Here is a 24461-nt window from a genome sequence, read left to right as displayed (position 1 = left end):
AGGGGGAAGAGAGATGGGGGAAGGAAGAGATGGAGGAGGGGGAGGAGAAGGAGGGGGGCAGGGTTAGGGTTAGGAGGAGGGGAGGGGAGGAGGGGAGGAGAGATGGGGCAGGGAAGAGATGGAGGAGGGGGAGGAGGGGAGGGAAGAGGGGGAGGAGAGATGGGAGCAGGGAAGAGATAGAGGAAAGGGAGGAGGGGAGGGGAAGGAGGAGGAGAGATAAGGGAGGGAAGAGATGGAGGAGGGGGAGGAGGGGAGGGGAGGGGGGAGGCTGCCGGGCAGCATGGCTTACCGAGGTCTTGCTCTGCTTCAGGCATCTGCTAAGCGCTTGCAGGACAGGCACCGTGTCATCCGTTCCCCCAAGAACCCTCAGTAAGACGCATTTTTACCCCCATTTTGCGACTCCGATCACTGAAGCTTAGAAAGGCCAGCTGATCTGTCCAAGGTCACAGCACAGGAGCTCGAGTCAGACCACGGCCGTGCTCACCCACCCCACGCCGCGACCCTGAGCTCTGGACGGCCAGGCCTCTACACGTAGCTCCTCATTTCATCCTCAGAACAAGCCTGCTGGCTGGACGGTGTGCCTGTGGCGAGAGGGGGATTTGAGCCCAGTTCTCGCTGGCTCCCGAAGTCCGGGTGAGCACGCCCGTCAGACCTCTCTCTCTGCTGTTGATCGCAGTGTGTGGGTGCTTCGCACTTCCGTCAGCTGGCTCAGGCTCACACACGATATCCTGGACCAGACCTGCAGGCAGACCTTGCTGCCCTGGGGCCAGAAGGATGCTCACAGCTTCGTCCAGGTCCGCTTAGAAGGCGGCGCTCTCTGGGCTCTACTGCAGAGGCTCCTTCATGTTGGAAAGCTTAGATCCTGGCACCTTGAAGCCCCCACCCCCGAGTTGTTGTGAACGTCCTTCTTCTTCCTCTGAGGCCATCACAAAGCTTCCCTACTTTTCTCTCTGAGTCTGGCATTCACTCCCCAGGAAATCTTTGTGTCGACTGCAAACTGGAAGATTTAAACATAAGCAATTAAAGTCAAAGGTGACTGTCTTTGAGGAAGGAAAGTAATATGAGTAACAGGGAGACGTAGACTCCCAGCTGTGCGGTTCCTCTGAGTCCAAATTAAAAGGTCCATGAAACCATCCCCTAGAGTCCCACCCCTGGGCCCAGTGGGTTCAGGGAAGACCTGGAGACCCATCTGGCTGATGTCACAAGAGGCTGGCGAGCCCGGAGGCTTGCTTTTCCAGGCACTTAAATGATGGACAGTTCAGGCAGAGAGCCTGGGACCTGACGGACGTGGCCACAGCTGGAGGTGGAGGCAGGCTGAGTCCTGCGACTCTCAGGGGCCGTGTGAACAGCACATCAGAAACACACGTTGGGCCACCAGCTCACAAGGCAAGTGGTCCCAGCAGCGGGGGTGTTAGGGTTATAGAGAAACCGTGTACACCAGCGGTTTCACACTCAGCCTCTGTGCGTTTGTCTGCTTGGTCTCCCACGTAGACACAGTCTGAAGGTGGGCATCCGGGGCCGCAAGGTGGTCCCGTGATGTCGCCAGCCACCCGGCCGGCTTCTCGTTTTTCTGTGCCTGCTCAAGGCGTCCGTCTTCGGTGGAGAACAGCTGCTGCTGCTGTAGAGACGTCCAGGCTGCCAGGGGGACGGAGGAGGTGGGCCCCTCAACTCCTGCTGAAATCTTACGAACTGCACCATCCATGGGGAGACAAGGAAATCCAGCTTTTCAGCTGGCTGCCTTGCTGCCTTCCCCAAATTCCAACCCTGAGAAATGAGGGGGAGACGGGAGTGAGGTGGCGCTTCATGGCCCCAGCCCCTCAAGGACGCCAGTAAACCACACACACTCACAGGCAACTCCTGGAGACTCCACCCAGCCTGAGGGGATGCTCGCTTCACTGCGTCGTTTGCAGTCCAGGGGGCGGGCCAGGTCTCAGCCTCACCACACGTCTCCCCCAGAACAGACGTCACCTCTGCCTTGCCCAGTTGGCCGAGGATTCTGCACATGGTGGTGGGCTCCCCACGCCAAGATGCTTCACCACCAAGTGCTCCCCAGGTTTGCCCTTTGCATCTTGCAAACAGCTGCTCAGCTTTATCCCAGACCCCAGCAGTTGGTTCCCTTGGAAATCCGGAGGGTTCTGCTCACTGACCCCCTGCGGGGGGATCTCTGAGAACGCTCCGCTCTCTCTGCTGTACCCTTCACTAGCAGTCGCTGACACAGAACAAACAGCGGTTAAGGACCACGGTGTGGCGGGCACTGTGCATGGTATGGATTCTGAAGAGATAAAAGAACTTCTTTTCTGCAGAATTCAGATACTAGTGGGACAAACAGGTGCACAAATGCATTGCAGTGTGACCCAGGAGGGCTGCAGAGGATGAGGCCAGACTCTTTTTATAGAACTTCACTGTGCTGGCAGGCCCAGCCATGGCCAACTCTTTGCAGCTCCATGGACCGCAGCAGCCAGGCCCCCTCACTGTCCCTCACTGTCTCCCGGAGCTTGCTCAAACTCATGTCCATTGAGTCAGTGAAGCCATCCAACCATCTCATCCTCTGTTGCCCCCTTCTCCTCCTGCCTTCAATCTTTCCCAGCATCAGGGTCTTTTCCAATTAGTTGGCTCTTCCCATCAGGTGGCCAAAGTACTGGAGATTTTCTCATCTTACAGAAGACAGCTGTATCCTTCACCCACCCCAAGTCTTGGTTGGGATCTTTGCTGCAGGAGGATGTGTGAAACAACAAGATAAATTCAAGTTAATGATAAACCAAGGCCCTTAAGCTCACAAGGCTTTCTGTCCTTCCCTGTCTGGCACTTATTTCTGCAAGAAGGGCAAGCTGGTCCACAGAGGCTCATAACTCAGAAGCTCCAGAGCAGCACAGGCTGCGATGTTGATCCATTAAAATGTAATTTTTGCAGAACTATCGGATTTTCCAAAAGACAATAAATCATACACACAAACAAATATTCCACCTGATATCTTTCAGATAGGGCACTCTTTGTTCAACAAAATAATGAAAATTTGTTTTATCCAATAATACGAAATATTTATTCAAATGATAGTCAATCCTGAACTTTTTTCATCTTATAAAATATTTAACACTTCCTATATCCTGTTAGGATTTCCCAGGTGGCTCAGTGGTAAAGAATCTGCCTGCCAGTGAAGGAGACATGGGTTCAATCCCTGGGTCAGGAAGAGCCCCTGGAGAGGGAATGGCAACCCCCTCCAGTACTCTTGCCTGGAGAATCCTGCGGACAGAGGAGCCTGGCGGCTACAGTTCATGGGTAAAGAGTCAGACACAACTGAGAAGCAAACACTTTCACTTCCCAGATACAAACACGGGGACCACTCAGGTCCTGGGAGAGGTGGTGTGTGATGAAGGCCTTGTCAGTGGTGCAGGGAGCCCCCCAGGAACTCGGAGGTGGGAGAACTCACAGGGGTCAGATGGTAGGTGTGTAAGGAGCTGGGCGAGGCTGGGGGAGGTGACTAGGGTGCAGGAAGGGGGCGGGGCTTCCCAGGCGGGGTGCCCGGGTGCCCGGGAGTGGACAGAGCCGACCCAAGTGGGTTGAATAGTAAGGATGGCCGAGGAGTGTTAGATGCAGGGGCCGGCCTGGCTGCTAAGGCATCATTCCTTCAGCCGGCAGGCATTCGCCGAACTCCTCTTCGGGGGGTACTGGCTGGCAGCTCAGGCTGACCCTCACAGACACTGAGCCAGAACCGGGATGGTGAGCAGGGCTGGGAAGTTGATAAGATGCTTAGGAGGGGGGTTCTGACCTGGGCTGGGGCGTGAGAGAGTCATGAGCATCAGGGCGGACTGGGAGGTGGGTGGGAGGCTGGAATGTGCGTGAGTCAGACGGGGGGCATCTCCAGAGTCCAGGAGAGGCCACTGCTCCCTGTCCCCAGCGCTCTGGGACTGCAGAGGCGCCGCATGTTCTCCAGGGACAGGTAGGGCCAGCCTGCAGGATGGGTTTGGACAGAGAGGGAGCATCCACCGGCAAGCCAGTGAGGGAGAGGCCGGGAGAACTCAGGGGACAGCGCTCATCCTGTGCCTTCGGGTTCCGAGACCGCAGGGAAGACGGACGCACCACACCCTTGATTTACGAAAAGTTTGACACTGCACTCCATAGACAGCCTCTGGCCACCATGGACATGCTTCCAAGGGAGGACTTGAGACCCAGGGGCCCGGGGGGAGTGCGTGGTGTGTATAAATCTCGATAGAAAACAAACAGGAAACAGTGCTATCCTTTTGAAAGTATCCTTACGTCTTCTCATACGCATTTCAAACTATTACCAGCTTCTTTCTCTTTCTGTCCTTGTTTTAGCATTTGTTAATGTTCTTGTGGTTGATTATTATAGTCAGAGTGTTTGAAAGGAGCCCAAAACCCAAGGCTCTAAGGATCTCACCCCGGGAGGATCTCACCCCAACGGGGCAGAGAGGAAGTGCAGAAATGGGGCGGCTTTCACTGCCCAGCAGCGGACAACAGCAACCCAGACCATGGGGTCACATCTCAGTCCGGCCCCTGGACCGCGAGCGAGTGCTTGGTAGCTGCTTCCGCAGAACGCCTGGGATGTGTGTGCACGTAAGGCGTCCACACAAAACCCGGTCCATTCGGGCAGGGCCGGTGCGCGGCGCTGGTGGCAGCTGAGCTCCGCCCCGCTCGTCTGAGGCCGGGCCTGCAGGACCGAAGCTGCGGGTGTGATTCCTGGGATCCCTGAGGGGTCGGCTAGCTCGACCCCAAGGAGACTGGCTCCATCCGCCAGCCTGGCCAGCGTCGCACAAGTGGAGCCGCGTGGCGGGAGCCAGGGCTTGGCCTCTCGGCAGCTGAGTCTGCTTCATCGCATCTGCATCCGCCTCCTCTGTCATGGCTTCAGCCTCCCCGCCTGAGAGCCGCGCCGTGAACATCAAATTCTCCCGCTGAGACTGGAGGAAGGAGGCAGGATCCACTGGGTGGATCAAAGGCCTGGAGCCGGCAGGAGCCAAGATTTGCTTCCCATCTTCATGGAAGATAATCGGTTCTTGACGTGAGAAAGTACTGAAGGCCAAAGGGGAGCCGGTGTGAATTGGAACCAGAGGCTCAAGGAAGCAGAGGGGTACGACCCCACCCTCCCCCCGGGAACATGAGCTCCTACACGCAGGGCTCCGAGCACCAGATGTTAACAGGCAGAGCCACACCACCCATCTCTGAAACGCCCACGGCTGTTCCTGCGACCGCGAGCTTGCTTCTGGCAAGCGACTTGAGCGCATCACTGTAGGTTCTCTTTCCCTTTTAGATGTTTAAAATGTGTGTCTGAGCCTACGTCCATTGGCTCCTGTCTACCTACAGGAGAGAGAAGACGTCAGATCCTTGCCAGGCCAGATGGTCTGGCTTTATCTTCATTCTGGCTAAAAATGAGGTGCAGCCTGTTCCGGGTCATCACGCACACCAGGTGCGTCCCTGCGAGGAGGCCGCCGTAGTCAGCCTTTCTTTAAAGAGCCTCTGCGGTGCTGCAGTAAACTCGAGGCCTCCAAATGCTTTCAGGCGATGGTTTTGTTTTACTCTGAGAAGGCATCGGCCAAAATGAAGATGTGCTATTTTTACTTGTTTAACTGGAATCTGTAATTCTTTCCATGGCATCTCCTATTCTGTCCCCAAAGTGGGTGCCAAGCCTTAATCTGCTTCCTAAAGATACATCTCTCTGGACTCAAACCTGAGCAGGTGGGGCAAAGTAGGAATGGCGGAAAAGACGAATAAAGTGTGAAATCGTGAAAACTTTAAAAAAAAAATGAGTCCATGGGAATAATTAGCATGCCATCTTTGTTGTTACACAAATTCTTTCCAAATTATTATTTAGATACTCATTTTGGAAACCAAAACATCTATAGGAAAACATACAAATAATTAAAGCCAACACATCTAAATATTAATATTCTTAATGCCTTTTAAAAATACTCGGTTGAGGTGATAGTCAACAATTTTTTGACTTACAAAGATGCTGATTACCCATGATTTTCTCCAGGGGACCTTCTCAACCTAGGGATTGAACGTGGGTCTCCTGTGTTAGCAGAAGGATTCTTTTCTATCTGAGCTACCAGTGAAGCCCCCTTTGATCTAATGCTAAGACCTTATTGGATAAATGGGTTCAGATTATTAGTAGAAAATATAAATTGCTTAAAACATGTAAAAAAATGTGTGACCTTCCTAATAATTAAGTAGATGCAAATACAAAGCAAAAGCAACCCATCTGAAGCTGTCATAAGGAGCCGGATGTGCGAGAGTCCACCTGTTCCGGGCTGTGTGGAGGGGAACAAGGACAGCGCTGGAGGGGATACAAGAGGACACAGGCTTTTCAGGAAGCAAATTGGCAATAAGGTAACAGATTTTTTTTTTTTTTAATGTTCAAATCTTAGTTCTAGCAATTTCAGTTTTGTGAATTTATCCAGGGGAAAATATATTCTGTCCAAAGATGTACATTGCAGTATTTACAATGGTGAAAATTTAGGGGACATCCCTAGTGGTCCAGGGTGAAGAATCTGCTTGCCAACGCAGGGGACATGGGTTTGATCCCTGGTCTGGGGACTAAGACCCCATATGCTGCAGGGCAGCTAAGCCCACACGCCACAATTACTGAGGCTGTGCTCTGCAAAAAGAGAAACCACCAGAATGAGAAGCCCTCCCACCGCAGCTAAGAGGAGCCCCAGTCGCTGCAACTAGAGAAGAGGCTGTGTACAGCAACAGAGCCCCCCAAATTCTGGAAGCACACCCACATTCAAGATCAGAGAAATTAGGCAGCAATTAGACGCATGGAAAGCAGAGTCAAACAAACTTGTCTGTAAATCCCTTTGTCTGTTTAATAATTGTGCCACTTTAGACAAATTGCTAAAACTCTGAGCCTCAATTTCTTACCAATTTACATGACAATGATAATTTCTACCTCATTGGGCTGTTGTTGAAACGACATTTAAAAATGTATATACATTGCTTGGAACAGTGGAATGAGGCAAATACTAGCTTCTCTGTATTATTATTATTATATGGTCATCTTCAGATTAGTTCAGCTATTGAAAGGATGTGCAGGCGTAATTTGTAGTAACAGAGGAAATGCTGTATTACATTATATGAAAAATCAAAGCATACAGTTAAATAGAGATCATGGTCCAGTCTGGAAGACATGCCCAGAAAAAGAAGACAAGAGTGCATGAGATACAAGCCACGATTTAACAGGGGCTATCTGGGTCTTGGAATTAGGAGAGATTTTCCTACATACTTTCAATATCTGTGTCATTTCCAACTTGGTTATAATGCTGCTGTTATAATGAGTGTGTGTTATCTTTATCATTAAGAAGGTTAAACTGTATTTTCTCACAACATCTCTGGTATTGACCTGCAGACAGAACAGATAATTATTTTTGTCCCTGGCTCCCAGGCAGGATGGGAGAGCAGCTGGCTACAGGGACAGAGACCAGACAAGGGGCTGGGACATGTGGCTTTAGGACCCTGGGTCTGCAACCCTGGCCAGTGCGGGCTGAGCTCCCGTCAGGGGAGGGGTAGTCAGAAAACCGAGGCTTCACTCTGGGGCCTATCACTTCCCTCAGGAGGCTGCCCGACCCGCATTCCCCTGGTTCTCTGAGATACCGTGGTTCCGTCTCTGGCAGGTGTTGCAATGGAATAATTCCACTGAACTGTGAAAAGTGAAAGTGTTCAACACTCAGTCATGTCTGACGCTTTGTGACCCCATGGACTGTGGCCCAGCCAGGCTCTTCCGTCTAGGAGATTCTCCAGGCAAGGATACTAGTGTGGGTTGCCATTCCCTTCTCCAGGGGATCTTCCTGACCCAGGGATCAAACTCATGTCTCCTGCCTTGCCGTTGGAGCCACCACGAAGCTCTGTGTCTGGAATGAAGACTGCTTTGGGAAGGTGATAAAGTCGGATTCCCTCCTCTGTTAAGTGAACCCACACACAATTTTGCCTGACAGTTTCAGGGCTCATAAAACCCTTCCTCTTACCTCGGGGTGCTTTAAACCCCAGATACCATATTAAAGTGTGGGCAGTTTTGAAAACACTAAATGCTATTTGTTAAAGGTTCCCAGTACAGGAAGGGAAGATGGTTTCCAACATTAAATTTATGATCTGGTAACTTAAGACACACTCCCTCATGGCTGGTCCCAGAGGCACCTTCTGTAATGAAGACAGCCTGTCGGAATTGGTACCCAAAGGATCCACAGAACTAATTCAGCATAAATCACCCAAAGGGAGGCCGTCTCCAGGTCTCCATCCCGACAATGCTCCTCCTCGGGCTGAAAGCCCTGCTGGTGCAGGTGAGGCGGGCGTGGGGAAGGTGGGCAGGGGCTGCTCCTTGGGCCGATCAGCACTCTTTCTCAGTGACGCACTCGGTGAGATGCTTCTTGCCCTGACTGTCCTTTGCCCCAAGTGTCCTCTTGTTACGAAAATGAGTCTTTTAACCCCCACCCAGTAGATGTGGGCATTTGTTGTTGGCTTTCTCGCACGTTGCGGCTATTTGAAATTTTTGACTGCTCTTGCTTTAGGGGAAGTGCCGGAAAGTAGGTCATGATTCTTTCCCTAAATAGAGTTCAGGCAGACGGCTCCCAGACACACTGTGGATTCTGTGTGACAGCCTCAGAGCCCCGGCTCTCTGGGAAGAGTGGTCATGCTCCACCTCTACGAGGGTTTCTCAACCTTGGCACTGCTGGCCTTTGGGGCAGAATCACTCTGGTCCCGGGTGCTGCCCTGGCCTCTCTCCCTGGACGGATGGGCAGCACCCCACCCGCTTCGAGGCCCCTTCCTGGTGCTGATGATCAGAAATGCCCCCAGGGGCGAACCGCCCCCGGTTGAGCTCCACTGCCCTCCACCAACAAGAGAACATTGTAAGAACGTCCTCTGAGTCTCCTCATTGTCAAGCTGAGAAGCGCAGGATGTTAGAAGTCCTAGGAGCAAAGTCACCTCCCGGAGGTTTGCCAGGACAGACCCCCCCCCACCCCGTGACTCAGTCTCCCCACCCCTGGCTCGGTCCTCCCTTCGACAAAAAAGGGAGAAGACAGAAAGCCAGGCTCCCTTCCAGGCGGTGGCTAGAGCATGATGCCCTCAGTGGGAACTGGTTCCACTGAATCCCAATGACCCCCCAGGGCAGCTGCTGGGGCAGGAGAGAGTACCCTGGGTGGACTGGCAGGGATGCATGGAGGCCCTGGGGTCAGGGGTCAGGCAGTTCAATCCCTGCAGACACGTGAGGCACACGGGGCCTGGGAGTCACTGCGGAGGCCAAGGGGTTCCCCACTGCCCTGGAGAGAGCACGGGGTGCCTCCCGGGCGGAGGAGACCTTCTCAGCCGTCAGGCACAGTCAGCCGGAGCCTGCGGCACAGTCAGCCGGAGCCTGCGCCCCAGCCTCTCCCAGGGGCCCCCGAAGGGTCCCGCACCCGCCATGGACTGTGCCTCCCCTGACCCTGGGCTCCCGCTCCCGGCACACCTAGTCACCCACAGAGACGCAGAGATGACGGCAACAACGCGGCTCTTTCTGCAGCCTCCGCTCTGCACACAAAGGCCCGCCAGCACTTCCAGAACTGGACGCCCCGGGCTGGGACCACCTCTCGCATGTCTGGCTCCACCCCGGGCTCCAGCTCAGGGGTTCTGACCGGCCGCTGCACACAACGCGAGCCAACTACCGAGGTTAAATCCAAAGCCACAGAGACACGGAGATCAACACGTTTTAAGTCTCTCTGTGGAACCCATGGCCCCGGGCAGCACCCCCTGCGGCCCAGGCCCCAGGCTCAGCCCCCGCAGCTCCTGACACAGATTGCCTCTCTTCCTCTCTTCTGCGGTCCCTGACTCCCAACTTCCGCCCAAGCCCAGCTCACCCCCTTCCTGGCTCCCCAGTCTTCCCCTCCGGGAGCTGCTAGGAAACTGTCGGGAATCTCCACATGCCCAACTGTGGCGGTTATTGCATGAATCTGGGCAGCCTGGTGGAAACGCCTCCCTACCATTCCTAGCAGCTGGTCTTGCTGCTGCTGCTGCTAAGTTACTTCAGTCGTGTTTAACTCTGTGTGACCCCATAGACAGCAGCCCACCAGGCTCCTCCGTCCCTGGGATTCTCCAGGCAAGAACACTGGAGTGGGTTGCCATTTCCTTCTCCAATGCATGGAAGTGAAAAGTGAAAGTGAAGTCACTCAAGCGTGTCCGACTCTTCACAACCCCATGGACTGCAGCCCACCAGGCTCCTCCATCCATGGGATTTTCCAGGCAGGAGTACTGGAGTGGGGTGCCATTGCCTTCTCCGACAGCAGGCCTTATGATACTACCAACAAACCAAAACTTAAACTCAACTTTCTTTGATCCTGCGGGACCCCTGTGTTCATGAAGGTTTATGCCAAAGCACTTAGGAGAATCTTGGTTCCTCAATAAATGCTTGTGGAAAATTGCTTTTAAAGAAAACCAGGGGCTTCCCTGGTGGCTGCCTGGTAAAGAATCTGCCTGCCAGTGAAGGAGACACACGGGCGACAGGCTTCATCCTTGGGTTGGGAAGATCCCCCTGGAGAAGCGAATGGCTACCACTCCAGTATTCTTGCCTGGAGAATTCTGTGGACAGGGGAGCCTGGTAGCCTTCAGTCCGTGGGGTCTCAAAGAGTTGGACATGACTGAGGAACTAACGCTTCACTTCTCCCATCCCTGGCACACTCCCCCTGTGTAACCCCATCCCTTGGTGTGTGGGCAGCGCCTATGAATGCCAGCCACGGAGGGGGTGGCATGAGATGGAAAATGGAAGAGGTTTTGCAGATGAAATGAAGACTGCCATCAACTGAATGCAAATTAATCAGAAGGGCGACTGCCCTGGGTGGGCCCAGCCTAGCGAGGTGAACCTTTTAAAAGCTGGGTTGGAGGTAAGAGGCTCAAAGCTGCAGAGACCTCTCCTCCCACCAGAATACCTAGAAATGCCCAGAGAGCCGTCCTGGGCTCAGACAGACGGGGCAGAGGTCACGGAGGACACATGGGGAGAGGGGAGTGTGAGTGAAAGGGAGGCCCGCCTTTCTGCCCTTCACCCGCCTCGGGGGAGCAGGCTGCCCTGAGACACGCAGGAGAGGAGCCGAACTCTGCTGACACAGGTGGCCACCTGGACGAGGACCCCGCCTCAGCCGTCACCCCGACTGCCGCTTCGTGAGTCCCTCAACACGCCTGGAAGCAGAGACCATCAGTGTACGTTGTTTGAAGTTACCAGGTTGGTAGTAAATGTTTACACAGCAATAGAAAACTCATACCAACATCGCTGTGAAAGTCCAGAGTAGGCCCGGTGCCCCCGCCGTCGCCCGGGTGCCCTGGAGAGCAGGGGGGACAAGGGCGTGAGCCAGCGGCCTTGAACCGAGGCGGAGCGGCTTGCCCAGGGCCCAGACCTCACCCGCTGCGGTCCAGCTTCTTTCCATTCCTCCTCGACAGAATCGGGCCTTGGGACTTCCCTGGTGGCCCAGCGGCCGAGACTCTGCGTGCCCAGTGCCCGAGGCCTAGGGTCAGACCCCTGGTCAGGCCACAGGTGAAGACCCCATGCGCCACAGCTGAGACCTGGTGTAGCCACATAAATTTTAAAAATTAAAAGTCGAGCCTTTCTCCTCTCCTCTCCACACCCTTTCCTGTGTGGTCGCTGCCATTCCTGCAGCTTTAAGTACCAACCCAAATAGCCACGCCTCCCCAGGGTCTACCTGTGGCTTCCCCCGGATGACCTTTCAATTCTCCCGCTCCTCTGCTGCAAGAAACCGGAGCTCCTACGAGGCCGCTGCTTCTGCCTCTGTGACGCCTCTCACGGATCAGTTCACAGCTCCCCACCTCGCAGCTGCACCGTCAGCTCTCCGCTGGACCATAGCCTGAACCTTCTCCATTCACAGAGTCGCAAATCCTAGTGTCTCCTAGAAACCCCTGAGACGCTGTTTAACAGTTCCAGGTTGCACCTCAGACTGATGAAATCAGAATTCCTGGCCTGGGGCTGGGGGACCCAGACTCCAGTTTTATATTTTCCGAGGGGTACCCATCCACAGCCAGGTGTGGGAAACCGTGACCCATTGGGCCATCATGGTGCCCATTGGGTCATCATGGTGCCTCCTCCCTTCACCCTCCGCGTGGGCACCCAAGGGAGGCTCACGGGACCCCTTCCTTCCACTCTCCATGGGGGTACCCAAGGGAGGCTCATGGGGCCCCCTCCCTTCACCCTCCACGTGGGCTCCCAAGGGAGGCTCATGGGGCCCCCCCCTTCACCCTCCACGTGGGCACCCAAGGGAGGCTCATGGGGCCCTCTCCCTCCACCCTCTGTGCGGGCACCCAAGGGAGGCTCACGGGACCCCCTCCTTCCACTCTCCATGGGGGTACCCAAGGGAGGCTCATGGTACCCCCTCCCTTCACCCTCCGCGTGGGCACCCAAGGGAGCATTTTAAAATGGAAACTATATCCTGCTCTCTGTGCTCAAAACTTGATCTTAGTTTGGGATTTTATGAGGTAAACATCTCTAAACTGTTAAGTCGGCAGGCAGATTTGCTGGGTCCCCCGCCTGCCCGGCCCCCACCCCTCTGGTCCTCCTCACCCCCCGCCCCCAGCTCCCATCCCAGCCCTCAGCCCCTCCTTCCTCTCCTTTGGGAGAAGGGCTTGCTCATCCACCCCTCCCCTTTCCAAGGAGCCCCTTGAGGCCCCTCCCTTCAGTCCCCTCCCCAGGCACCCTCTCCTGCAGCCTTGGGCCCTTATCTTCAGCAAGGCACCGTCTCCTGCAGCCTTGGGCCCTTATCTTCAGCAGCACCTACCCAGACCCGTGGCTGTCAGCTTCTTTGTTTGTTCCTCCCCAGGAGGGTGGAGACCACGTGGGACTTGACACCAGTGCACTCCTAGCGCGGGGCTGGCAGAACCTCTGGCCGACGGGCTGTGAATCAGAGCTTCCCACAGCCCCTTGCTTGGGTCCCATTAATCCGTTGACCACCGGTCTATTACAACAGATATGAAAGGCTACAAGTCAACAGTGGTGCAGAGACGCATGCGACGAGACCCGCCCCGTGGAGTCGGGGCCCCCACGATGGCACACTGATGGTCCAGCTCACCAACCCAGGGGCTCTCCAAACCCTGTCTTTGGGGCTTTATGGGGGCTTCATCTGGTATTGTTGTTTAGTTGCCAAGTTGTGTCTGACTCTTTTGTGACCTAGTGGATTGTAGCCCGCCAGGCTCCTCTGTCCATGGGATTCTCCAGGCAAGCATACTGGAGTGGGTTGCCATCTCCTCCTCCAGGGGATCTTCCTAACCAAAGGATCGAACCTGGGTCTCCTGCATCGGCAGGGCAGTTCTTTACCACTGATCCACCAGGGAAGCCCCCTACAGAGGCGTGATTGGTTAAACCATTGTCCAGCAAAGATCGAACTCAATCTCTAGCCCTTCTCCACTCCCAAGGGCAGATGGGACTGAAAGTTCCAACCCTCCAATCATGTGGTTGGTTCCTCTGGCGACAAGCCCGTGTCCTCAGAGCTTAAAAAATCACTCATTAACATAATGAAAGACACCTACATCCCTCTTGCATGCATGCTAAGTTGCTTCACTCGTCTCCAGCTTCGTGATCCTATGAACCATAGCCCGCCAGGCTCCTCTGTCCACGGGATTCTCCAGGCAAGCATACTGGAGGGGGTTGCCATTTCCTCCTCCAGGGGATCTTTCTGACCCAGGGATGGAACCCGTGTTCTCATGTCTCCTGCACTGGCAGGCAGGTTCTTTACCACTAGCACCACATGGGAAGCCCCAAGTCCCTCTTATCACTTAGGAAATTCCAAGGATTTCAGGAGTTCTGTGCCAGGAATGGCACCAAGACTGAATATGTATTTCTTATTGTGAATCCCAACGCCACAGCAAAGTATCAGACTCGTACGGCTGTTTGGAGGCTCACTTATCTGAGATAATGCACGTAAAGTGCCTGACAAAGCGCCTGGCTCCTCATCATTCACGTGATGCGTCATGGATACTGGCCTCTTGTTCCACAATTACTTTGCCGCTTATGAAGCTAACAAAGTAAATACGTACACAAACTCTAACTTATCATCCAGCTGGGGTTTTGAAACGGCATTTTCAGTGCTTGATAAAATAGAACTTTCCTTACCTAGCAGTGATTTAGAACACCCTGAAGTTCTGGTTGAAAAAAAAAAAAGTTTTAAATCCACAATAAAAGTCAAGTATTAGGAAAAGCGCAAAGAAGAAAATGGATACTGAAAGCTGCTTCTTCCCCCCGGGACCTATCCTTGGTGCACATTCCTCCATTAGAGCCGAGACGGTGGATCACTCTCCTCCCTCCTCCGTCCCTCTCCAGCCCCGCCTCGTCCGGGAGGAGGGATGGTGCCTCATGAGGTCCAGCAAGCCCTGTGTTACGCCTCCCAGGAGTCCAGGTGGCACAGACAGTGTCCTCAAACTGCTCTGCACTCCTTCTGGACTCGAGATTTTCACTTTAAGATTATTAGAGAGACTGACAGCCCCTTGGTCCTTGGGACAGACGCCATGGGTTTCCTGTTTGTAGTAGAGGTCAGAGTCCCCCGCTCTCCCCACTGAAGCATCACCATCTTAGGACACAGGCGGGGAGGGTGGGACCCTGCCCTCCACCCTCCTGCCCTCCACCCTCCCTGCCCTGCACCCTCCGCCGGGTCCCTGTTGGATCACGGTTTCACCCTGGTCCAACCCTGGCCTGGGGGTGAGGGGACAAAGGCCAGGAAGGGGTGCAGAGGGGAAAGAATGACTCAGAGGTAGGCCCACCTTTCACCCCTGTACCCAGACCAGCAGATCTGAAGACACGTTCCCCGATCCCCGACCTGCCCTCAAAGGGGCGAGGTGGCAGCTGCCCGAGGATAACCTGAGAGCGTCCTCCCTGATCAGCAATCCTGTGTCAGGCCCCACGAGGCCCTGAGGCCCGGGGTTACAGTCTGGGGGGCAGTGGAGGAGCCAGGGCTGCAGAGACCGGCTCGTGGCCCCTTGTGTCTGCCGACCTCCTCACGCCTGGGGTTTTCCTTCTCTGCTGAGGGGCAGGGGCGGTCCTGACCTCGGTGGTTGGTGAGGATGGGAGAATGGGTGGAAAGCGTGTGGAATCACCTGGGGCTGGAGGAGCTCAGACTCCGTGGCTCCAGGCCTCGTCTTCCGCAAAATAAATACCACTGACTGGGGGCCTTCGAAACAACAGAGGAGTATTTCCCTGCAGTCATGGAGGCTGCCAAGGCCCAGCTCAAGGTGGCGGCCCAGTGATGAAGGGTCCGCACCCCCAAGGTAAGGGGCGCAGGTTCAGGCCCTGGTCAGGCAGCTCCTCCCTGCCGCGGGACGAGGCCGAACACGACAGCAACGTCAAAGAGTGGCGGCCGATTCCGTTCCCGGCGGGGTTCCCTTCCGGGGCTTCAGGTGGCCACCTTCTCCCTGGGTGCTCCTCTGGCCCAGGGAGAGGGGGGCTCCCTCCCTTCCTCTTCTTAAAAAGGCACTGACCTCTCAGCTCAGGGCCCCACCCCCATGACCTCATTCAGCCTTAATTGCCACCCCAAACTCCACCTCTAGCGCGTCCCACTGGGGGCAGGGCTTCAGCATGTGAGTCTGGGTGGGGGCGGCACCAGCAGGAAGCCCTTCCCCTGGGGGCTTGCGTCCCCCACGAGGCTAACCCTTGGGAGGGACCCCGTCTGATCCGTGTGGGCAGCGTGGAGGAGGCTGCTTCCCGCTCCTGCCCCTCCGTGTTCTCCGCAGCCCCTCAGGGGTGACTCCCAGTCTCTTTGTGTCCGAAGCACCTCCGTTTATCAAGTGTGAGATGGAGGAGGTGACACAGCACCTTTATTCCTGACACACGACTAGGGGAGCCTCACCTGACATCCCCGCAAACCGCGCTTACAGGATTCTTGGTGGAGGCAAACCACGGTTTCCAAATCAAAGACGGCTCTGCAGTCCCTACCCTCAGAAGGGAACATGCGCTCCTAAAGGTGGACAAGGAGGAGGAAGAAGATGGGGAGGAGGGGAGAGAAAGAAAAGGCAGGCAGGAGAAGTAGAGACATCCCGTGGGGCAGCCAGAAGCTCTGTGGGCACCCGGGGTAGCGGAGGGCAGGGCCAGGCTGGGCACTCGTGCGGATTCCCGGGGATCGGAGGGGTCAGCGGGCAGCTGGGGGTCCCTCCTGCCAGAAGGACACGTTACACATGATGCTGGATGGAGGGCAAGGTCAGTTAACCCTCCTGGGACTCCGGGCCAGGAACACAGGCGGGACTCCTGCCGCCTGGCCCTCCTGCAGGAGCTGAGGTGATGGCGCGCACACGCGGCTCGGGTGGATGTGGGCTGGCTCTCCACGCACAGAGGCCGCTGCTGGTGGGGCCTGGGAAACCACCCCGGGAAGCTCACTTGAAAGGGCTCCGATTGGAGGGTGGGAGGAAGCCCGTTCCTCTGCAGGTGGCTTTCCGACACTCGCATGCAAGGCACAGAGGACTTCCTGGGGAGGCAGCTCCCCAAACAACCAGCCCCCGGTCCCACTGCCCGGCCCCACCGCCCGGCCCCTGCCGTCCACCCCCCTGCCTCCACATCTGCACCCGTCCCTCTCCCCGGGGACGTGGCAATGACCGTTGGGGGCTGACCCAGCCTGGCGGGGATCTACCAGTGGCGGCAGGCCAACGGCCACTTCCCAACCCGAAGGAGGACCTGCTGGTTGAGCGCCCAGCAACCAGCTCCAGGGCCTCTCCTGGAAGGTGCCACTGCATCTCCTCATTTAGGATGCATTTTCTAAAAGGAGCAAAGAGCAGGTTTCCTGGCAGGCTCGCCCCATTCTTGCTGTCCCCACGACTCAACAAGAAATGGTCACAAGGCAGAGGGGCCAACAGGGCCTTGGGGACAGGATCCTTGCTGGGGTGGGGCCGCCTCCCCAGGGCGGAGGAAGCCCCTGGGCTCAGTGTCCTTGCGGGCATCCTTTCCTGGGCACAGAAACCCAAGGCCCTGCTGGCAATCAGCCCTGTTCTTAAGAGAGAGGCCCAGCATCACGGCACCCCCGTGTGCACCACACGCCTCGCCGGCTGAGGCCAGAGCTCAGGGAGGGGGCCTGGGAGGGGTGACCACGTGCAGACCCTGGGCGTAGAGGGACCTGGGCACCAACATGCTCAGCAGATACCCTCCTGGAAACCCACCCATCGGAGATGCCTCGCCCCTGGGACACAGGCTGAGGCTGCAAGGTGTTCACACCTCATGCCCTCGGCTCTGATCAGAAGCCCCCGAATGAGACCCATTAGTGAGGGGCGGGGAGCAGAGAGGGGGGTCCTGGGGGAGGTTCCCACCTAGAAAAGGCAGGGCCCTCCTCTACCGCAGGTCTGGACCCCTGGGACCGGGGAGAGGAGGGCAGGTGGGCAGCTTGCCTTCAGGTCAAGCGTGCCTACATAGTTATCGCGAGAAGCTGGGCTGACGTTGCCAGGACTTGTTTGGGGGGTACATCTCACCTAACCCCGTTCAGAGCTTGCCTCCTCAGGTAGGTGACGCACCCACGCTTCAGTCCAGCTCGAAAGTGAGACCCGGACCAAGCTTCAGGGACAGAGGGGGGATGGACAGACGTCTAGTCTCTGGGCATTTGGGGTATCATTCAGGATTCTTCAGAAAAAAATAGAATGAATAGGATGTGAATATCTATACTTATATCTGTAGGGTCTATATATGAAAAGGATGGAGAGAGATTTATTTTAAGGAACTGGCTCACTCTATCGTGGGGGCTGGTGAGTCCTAAATCTCCGGGGGCAGCTGGCAGCCTGGAAAAGCCGGTGAGAACTGAGAGCTCAGGCTTGAGTCGTGGGGGGTCTGGGAGAAGAACACCTGCTTTCTCAGGGAGCCTCGGTCTTTCCCAGCGCTGAACCAAGAATCGCTTTTGCATCAAGTAACACCCAACCAGCTCCCAGAAGCAGCCCCCAAACCTCAGCTTGGCGATTGTCTGTGCAGCCGAAGAGCAGAGAGCCCGAAGGCGTGGGGTGGCGGCAGTGCAGGAGAGGCGGGTTGCATCCCTGGGTCGGGAAGATTCCCCTGGAGGAGGAAGTGGCAACCACGCCAGGATTCTTGCTGGGAGATCCCATGGACAGAGGAGCCTGGCGGGCTGCAGTCTGTGGGGTCACAAAGAGTTGGACGCGACTGAGCAACTAAGCAACAACCAGTGGGACAGCGGCTCCCACGTTATCCACTTGACCAGACAGCCGAGAAGTGCCTGTCTCACGAGAGACGGCTGAGCACAGTGCCCAGGGCCGAAAGGGCCCTGCTCACGCTCTTGAGACCCACCTGCCCCTTGGCAGCAGCATTTTCCAGCCCTGCTCAAAGCCCAGCCTTCTGAGCACTTTATCACCGGGCAGGAGTTCTCTGCTCCCATCACAATAAATTTTGAATTAAACAAAAAGCCTGCCTGGGCTTTCATCTTGAGTGAGGCCGCTCTGAGGGTGGAAGAGACACGGCGGCTCTGACTGTCTGTTTGGCTTCTGCCCGTGGCCTCCAGGGCTGGCAAAGTGGGTATGATTGCCGACGGCCTGGCGAACAGGGGTCCTTCCATCCAGCCTCCGTCCCTGGGGAAGTGGGGAGAGCTCGAGGCTCAGGGAACAGGGGGTGCTCCCAAAGGGGCCCAGATGTTGAGACCTTGGCCCTCAGCCCTCCCTAGCCTGAGAGTCGTGGTGGAAATATCTCAGAATCCTCACCACAGGAAGGGCCACGGGATAAGTGGGTGTCAGGACACACGCACGGGACATCGTGCAGTTCCGGAGGCAGGACCTGGATCCTGCCTCCACGCGTCCAGGCAAGACGCTCACCTTCACCTGCCTCACCTCTGAAGGGGGAAGACTAATAACAACGCCTGCTCTGGGCACCACACAGGACTGGCAGTGACCATGAGTACTGAGGGCTTGGTCCCTGCACTGTACCTTGCAAACAGCAGGTGATACTATGAAGTTGGAATTTTTCCCTCTTTCCCTTCATTTCACCGTGTTTCCTCCATCCTCTGTATAATTCAAAGTCATAACTGTAACGTTTATAAAATTGAGAAAGCAAGACTGCGTGTCACTGGAATGCTGCTCAGAGAGCATCCCCTGGGTGCCTTCTTGAACCTACCCCCCTCACCCCGGCTCCTGCCCACACATCCTTTCGATGCTTAGGACTTGGCGGCAACTATGGGGACAGGGGGCTTTGGAAGGAGGCTAAGGGGTCAGTGGAGAGTAGCCCCACCTGGAATGCTTCCTGGGATGGCCCCCATTTCCCTTGCCCCGACCCCCCACCTGGAGCCCCTCAGCCAGCAGGAGAAAGGATAACGTTGATGTGTAGTTACAGGCTGCATCAGTCAGCGCAGGCTGCTGTAACAAGCACCACAGCCTGGGGGCTTAACCACAGAACCGTGTCCCCTCACAGCCCTGGAGGCTGGGTGTCCAGGCCTCTCCCCTGGGCTGGTGCACGCGGCCTCCTCTCTGTCTTCACCAGGCCTTCTCTCTGTGCCCCCCAACCCCATCCTTTTATGAGGTCCGCTGTCATACCGAGTTAGGGCCCACCCACATGACCTCGTTTTAAAACCACCTCTTTGAAGACCCCAAACACTGAGGCCCCAAGGGTTCAGGCTTCAACACATGAATGTGAGGGGTTGCACAGCTGAGCCTGGGCTTCCCGGGTGGCTCAGATGGAAAAGAATCTGCCTGCGATGCAGACCAGGGTTCAACCCCTGAGTCAGGGAGACCCCCTGGAGAAGGAATGGCAACCCACTCCAGTATTCTTGCCTGGAGAATTCCACGGGCCGAAGAGCCTGGAGGGCTACAGTCCATGGGGTCGCAAAGAGTCGGACACAACTGAACAACTAACACACACACGCACACACACACGCACACACACACGCACACACACGCACACACACACGCACATGCACACACACAGAGTTAAGCCTGTAACAGACATCTGGAGAGGTGGTAGTCTCATCAGAGAAGCAGTGTGGGGTGGGAGGTAAGGGACAGACTGTCCTCATCCTTACAAAAGCTGTTAGAAGGAGTAAATCAGGTCACACATGTTTGGTATATGGTCTCTGAACAGGAATTAGAACTCTGCAGAGTCTTCCGGCTTCTCCTGCTGATGAGCCGGTTTTTCTTGCTGTCCCCTTCCTATATCATTATGACCCCAGGAGAAGGAGCCAGACCTGTTTAGTCACCAAATTATAGAGACTTGCTTCACTGCTGCTCCTTGAAGGTGATCGCATCTCCACCCAAGATCTTTATCTCTGCAGCAAATGAACCAAGGGCCAGAGCCTTCTCACCACCCGAAGGCAGGACCCTGGGTGGGCCCACGGAGAGGGGAGCGGGGCTGGTGGGGAACCTGAGAGGGAGGAGGGGTCTCTTTCCAGCCATCGAAGGAAGCTGGTGAGGGGCCCACAGATCACAGGGAAAGACGGAGGCCGTCTCCAAGAGCCTCTGAAGAGGACGTGGGCCTTCACTGCAGGGACCAAGTTGGACAGAGGACATGGACACGGAGCCCTGGGACTCCCAGGGCTAGGCCAGAGGGCCTAGGAGGGCGGGGTGACCGTGGAGAGGGGTCCTCCAAGGCCGGAGAGGCAAGTCGTCCACTCAGGAGCAGAGGGTCAGGGGGCTGGGTGGACGTGATGTAGGAGGGGGGCACAGCGGCTGGACACAGAGGGTCACGCCCCAGGCTCCTCACCCTGGTCTCTCGGGCTCATCTGGTCCAGAGGAGGGGAGGGTGGGCCAGGTTCGGGCCTGAACTCCTTGTGGCTGCTCGGGACAGTGGGGTTGGGACTGGAAAGGGACCTCTGCATCACAGCCGGGCACATGCCTTGCACTATCTTCTTAGTTCCTTGTTAAGGGTCTAGTTTTATTTCAACGGAAGAGAGACGGAAACCTGCTTCATCTCTGTTTCGGGTGGGCTGGGGTCGTTGTGGGGAAGGGATCAGTCCTGTTTCGGTGGCCCCACGAGACGGGGCCCCGATGAGCACCTGCGATAAGCGTGTCGGTGGGGCGAGGCGGCAGGATCCAGGGGCAGGTGCCGGAGCCTGGGCGCTTCCGGGGCAACCGGCGCCTACCTGCAGCTTCCAGGGGGACCAGTCGGAGAAGCGCTGCCAAAAGGCAGACGCTCCCAGAGGACCTGGTCCATCTGCAGCCACTCACAGCCCGGCGTCCCTGCGGCTCGCCCGAGGTGAGAGTGGGTGTATAGGAAGGGAGTGAAAGAAGGACCCTGGAGCCTCCTTGGAGCACAGGCCCCGAGGGGCTCTGGGGGCCACGGAGCAGCGGGACCACCAGGGCCCCAGAAGTGAGGAAGATCAGGTACCGGGAGGAGGGGGTGGTGAGCACAGGCCCACCTTGCCCCGCTGGCGGAAGGCCAGTGTACAGCGGGAAACCCTGGTTTTCTCCTTCATTCACTCAGGAGGTGGGCCACCCAGAGGACGGTCTTTAACTAGAAACTGAGCCCCAGACAAATCTGGCTCCAAGACCCCAGGATGACCAGGACCCAGAGCCCCGCAAGCGCCCAGGCCACCTTTCTCGGAGCCCACAGTCGGCTTGCTGGATGAAACGCAGAACGCCCAGGCAAAGCTGGATTTCAGGTCTGCAAGGAGTCGTGTCAGAGTCAGACGTCCCATGCAGCATTTGGGCTTCCGCGGTGGCTCAGACGGTAAAGACTCTGCCTGCAACGTGGGAGACCCAGGTTCGATCCCTGGGTCGAGAAGACCCCCCGGAGAAGGGCATGGCTACCATGCGATACTGAGGACATACGTGTGCTATGAAAATCCCTCATTTATGCATCTGAAATTCCATTCAGCTGGGCATCTCCTGGGTTTACTTGCTAAATATGGTAGCCCTAGCCCACAGGGTCACCAGCCGTCATCATTTTTAAGCTGGAAGAGTCGGATGTGGGCTGGACAGGCTGTTGCTGCAGGCGGCCAGACAATGTGACATCACAGATGGTTAGCAGGGCTGATCCAGGCTCGCTCAGCCCTTCCTAAATGTAGCGATTCTCTCGGCTGCCGTTTATAGCAGGACGTCTGATTCAACCGGTTTAGACAGAAGGGCATTCACTGTGCCTTGTAACGGGGAACCCAGACGCAGGGGATCAGTGGTGTGCGACACCAAGGACCATCTGCTTGTCCGCTCTGCCATCCTCTGCGCTGACCCTACCCTGTGGGCTCAGAGCGAGGCGGGGGCAGCGACCCCAGTATCGGCCCCAGACATGACCAGGCCCCATCATCATCACGACTTCTCAGCTGCAGTGGAGGAAGGTAAAGGGCTCCCGAGAACCCCATGACGCCCCTGAGCCCTGAGGCCAGTGAAGAGCAGGACGGTAAGGCCAGAATTGAGTCGGGGTCCACATGTCAGCTGGGGGAAGTCATCTGACGTGTGTACTGACCTACGAAGAATCACAATAAAAGTGGGAGGGGCTCCCCTGCTGGTCCAGTGGTTAAGAGTCCGCCTTCCAATGCAGGAGGCATTGTGGGTTTGAACCCTGGTCAGGGAGCTGAGAGCGACTAAGCCCGAGTACCGCACGTGCTGAACCCGGGCGCCTCGGCTAGACAGCCTTTGTGCTGCAACTGAGACCCGAGGCAGCCAGAAGGGAACAGATATTCTTTCAAAAGACAATAGAGGTGGGAGCAGCAACTACATTTAAAGATCAGCCCTGACTGGAGACGAGCGTGAGAGGCAGGGTGCTAACGGGGTGGTGTGAGCAGCATCCTCACCTTGGTTTCTAAAATGTCATATGACTCCCAAAGAATGGATTGAAACGTTCAGTCTGCTGCCTCCCACTCTGGGATGTTGCTGACAAACTCACCGCGTGCCTAACTCAGAAGTAGTTTCCACTTACAAAGGAAAGGAGTGCAGGTGACTTATGGAAATGCTTTCCTGCTGGGTCATCTCAGCAAGTCAGACACCACGCGAACTTGGCCCTCACTCACTCTGTTATCTGGTCTCTTCTTTAAGTCCCTTCAGAAAGCAGAAGACTATTTGTCCAAGGACAAAACTACGCGAACCGTGCAGATGCTGTTCAAATGCCAATTAAAAGCAGTTATTTGAAAAATATTCCTGAAGCCTCCACATTTTAACACAGTGAGAGAAAATACACATTGGCTGTTGTGAAAATGTTAGCTGCTCAGTCGTATCTGCCTCTTTACAACCCCATGGACTGCAGCCCACCAGGCTCCTCTGTCCTTGAAATTCTGTCCAGGCAAGAATACTAGAGTAGGTAGCGATTCCCTTCTCCAGGGGATCCTGCTGACCCAGGCATCGAAGCTGAGTCTCCTGCATTTTGGGCAAATATTCTTTACCACCTGAGCCACCAGCTCAGTTCAGTTCAGTCGCTCAGTCGTGTCTGACTCTTTGCGACCCCATGAATCGCAGCACGCCAGGCCTCCCTGTCCATCACCAACTCCCGGAGTTCACTCAGACTCACGTCCATCGAGTCAGTGATGCCATCCAGCCATCTCATCCTCTGTCCTCCCCTTCTCCTCCTGCCCCCAATCCCTTCCAGCATCAGTCTTTTCCAACAAGTCAACTCTTCGCATGAGGTGGCCAAAGTACTGGAGTTTCAGCTTTAGCATCATTCCTTCCAAAGAAATCCTGGGATTGATCTCCTTTAGAATGGACTGGTTGGATCTCCTTGCAGTCCAAGGGACTCTCAAGAGTCTTCTCCAACACCACAGTTCAAAAGCATCAATTCTTCAGTGCTCAGCCTTCTTCACAGTCCAACTCTCACATCCATACATGACCACTAGAAAAACCATAGCCTTGACTAGACGGACCTTAGTTGGCAAAGTAATATCTCTGCTTTTGAATATGCTATCTAGGTTGGTCACAACTTTCCTTCCAAGGAGTAAGCGTCTTTTAATTTCATGGCTGCAATCACCATCTGCAGTGATTTTGGAGCCCCCCAAAATAAAGCCTGACACTGTTTCCACTGTTTCCCCATCTATCTCCCATGGAGTGATGGGACCAGATGCCATGATCTTCGTTTCTGAATATTGAGCTTTAAGCCAACTTTTTCACTCTCCTCTTTCACTTTCATCAAGAAGCTTTTTAGTTTTTTCCTCTTCACTTTCTGCCATAAGGGTAGTGTCATCTGTATATCTGAGGTTATTGATATTTCTCCCAGCAATCTTGATTCCAACTTGTGTTTCTTCCAGTCCAGCATTTCTCATGATGTACTCTGCATAGAAGTTAAATAAGCAGGGTGACAATATACAGCCTTGATGTACTCCTTTTCCTATTTGGAACCAGTCTGTTGTTCCATGTCCAGTTCTAACTGTTGCTTCCTGACCTGCATACAGATTTCTCAAGAGGCAGGTCAGGTGGTCTGGTATTCCCATCTCTTTCAGAATTTTCCATAGTTTATTGTGATCCACACAGTCAAAGGCTTTGGCATAGTCAATAAAGCAGAAATAGATGTTTTTCTGGAACTCTCTTGCTTTATCCATGATCCAGTGGATGTTGGCAATTTGATCTCTGGTTCCTCTGCCTCTTCTAAATCCAGCTTGAACATCAGGAAGTTC

This window comes from Ovis canadensis, chromosome 20 (assembly GCF_042477335.2).
Source record: "Ovis canadensis isolate MfBH-ARS-UI-01 breed Bighorn chromosome 20, ARS-UI_OviCan_v2, whole genome shotgun sequence".
Lineage (NCBI taxonomy): Eukaryota > Metazoa > Chordata > Mammalia > Artiodactyla > Bovidae > Ovis > Ovis canadensis.
This window is presented reverse-complemented; position numbering follows the sequence as displayed.